Source organism: Triticum aestivum, chromosome 2D (assembly GCF_018294505.1).
Source record: "Triticum aestivum cultivar Chinese Spring chromosome 2D, IWGSC CS RefSeq v2.1, whole genome shotgun sequence".
In the NCBI taxonomy this organism is placed as follows: Eukaryota; Viridiplantae; Streptophyta; class Magnoliopsida; order Poales; family Poaceae; genus Triticum; species Triticum aestivum.
The window spans coordinates 10,518,062-10,520,448 of record NC_057799.1 but is presented as its reverse complement, the minus strand read 5'-3'; the positions used below and the strand labels follow the sequence as shown (position 1 = coordinate 10,520,448).

The 2,387-nt window shown below is 45.6% G+C and overlaps 1 pseudogene; it reads right to left on the bottom strand.

Annotated features, from left to right (window-relative positions):
• Positions 1–372: 372 nt before the first annotated feature.
• LOC123055466 (tyrosine N-monooxygenase-like) lies at positions 373–2,065 on the bottom strand (annotated as a pseudogene).
• Between the last annotated feature and the right edge of the window lie 322 nt (positions 2,066–2,387).

Sequence of the window (2,387 nt, the reverse complement as noted above, 5' to 3'; positions counted from 1 at the left end):
TTTTATACATTATTTTGTTATGTAGGCGCCACATTGATTTCATTCAAATAGTTTTCTCTTTTGATACAACATTTTATCACATGCTTCATATGCTTTACTGTTTTTAAAATATAAAGTAAGTGCACTTCTAAATTTGTTTCTGCACTTAGAGTTCAGGCAGCACCACGCGGTGCATCATCTAGTTTTTATAACACCACACAATAGAATAAGCAGAAAACAGGGTAGGTCTGAAAAGTAGGGGTAATATGAGTAGTGGGTTTGAGTTAGGGGCAGAAATGGAATTGTCCCTTAAAAGAATTACTCGATTTACTTATTTATACCCGAGTCAGCACTGCATGACTCAATCAGCAAAGTGTGGTACAAATGCTCACTTTAATATGACGACGACTTAAGGGGTTTAGCTAGTGCAAGGCCCGCATTGCCTTCTTGGAGATTGATACTCTTAACGTCGGGAAGCTTTGTCCAAGTGAATCCCTGCAACATCCTTGCGAATAACATCATTGTGATAGAGGTACCAAGTGAAATCCCAGGACAACCCCTCCTCCCACTGCTAAATGAAATGAAACGTAGGCCTGGATCAGTGAGAAGTACATTCGCAGTGTTCAAATGCCTCTCAGGCTGAAACTCCAGTGGTTTAGTCCAGATCTTGGGATTGCGGCCAAGTCCAAGCCGGCTTAAAAGTATGTGGCTATCCTTGGGGATGGTGTAGCCAGCAACAGTTGTGTCCGCCATGGCGACATGGGGTACGTTAAGAGCATGGTACAGATGTAAGCGGAAGGCCTCCCGGATGCACGATTTGAGATAGTTTAGCTGAGGAATGTCAGACTCCTGCACTAGTCTATCTTTACCGACGACAGCATCGAGTTCCTCGGTTGCTTTTTGCATGATGTCTGGCATGTTCATCATCTCAGCGAGTGCCCACTCAACCGCATTAGATGGGTTATCGACTGCTGCAAACATCATTTCCTACATCCATAGATTTGAGAATAAATAAGTAATCCGTATAACGCAACAGAAAAGGTCAATACATGTATAATATGGATCGAAGAACAATGAATGAACTTTTTATTGAGGTTAAGATAACATACTAACCGCTGTTTGTGCTCTAATTAATCTCTTCTAGGGAAAGCATTGGTTGTCCCTCTGCATCTTTAAGATGAACCAGGACATCCAGAAAGTCTCTGGCCTCTTTCTTTTCACCAAATATCTGAAGAGTGGATGACCTTTCGCGGATCCGCTCCTCTATAATGGGGTCATGCAACCGGTGGAGTGTTTGCATGGCATCCTTGGAAACCTTTTCATGGCCATCTAGGTCAAGGCCTATGAGGGCTGGGAAGTAGTCGGACATGCAAAAGCTGTAGAGATGGTTGAGGGCCGTGAAGAGAGCGGCAACATGTGCCACCTCATCATGTCCAGGCCCACTAGTGGATGAAGCTGGTAGGTCACTGAAGTATCTTTTACCGAACACAAGCCTTCTTATCATGTTACCAACGAAGTGTTGGGTTACATGACGGACGTTGACAAAGTTGCCTGGACATGCCATGTCGCTGCAATGAGTTTTATTAATGTACCTCACAAGGTGGTCGTACTCCTCTTTCCGGAGGTGGTGGAGCTTTCGCTCCATGGACGATGCGAGGATCTCAACAGTGAGAACGCGCCTCATCTTCTTCCACTGGTCTCCGTGTGGTGAGAAGATGGAGCCCTTGTACCCGAAGCTGAATATGCCCGAGGCGAAGGTGGTGGGACGGGAGGCAAAAACTTCATCATTTTTTCGTAGTACCTCAGAGGCCATCTGTGGACATGTCACAACAATGACATGAGTAGCTCCGAGACGGAGGCACATGATGTCGGTGTTCATCTCCTTGAGAAGGCCATGGATCCATCGGAATACCGCCGGCTTGTTCAGAATCACCTGATGCATGTTACCGACGATGGGCAGCGCCGCAGGCCCCGGGGGCAGCCTGCCTCGTCGCCCCCGTTGCTGCTGGGACAATAGCACTCTTTTATTCTTCAATACAAAATACACCAGCAATGTCACCATGATAACAAGAGTACCAAGAGTCATCTTTGGACGAGCTGGGAAGGATGTTATATGGAGTAGGATAGAAGGCAATTTGTGGAACGGATCGGTAATAGACAGATATTTTAAGACTTGTGCTTGAGGACAGTCTTGCTTGGTGCATCTAAGTTTGTTAGTTCTCCGGGTATTTATAGGACAGCCGGGGAGCCTGCATCCCTGACGTACATATAATTGTTTTATCAGTTAGAGACTCCTTCCATTACCACACGTGGCCACATATACCATTCATGTCTAGAAGGATCATGCCTCGTGCATTTTCAATGCATTCTGAACAGTCCACCCTCTTTTGGTAATTTGGTTAGTAGGA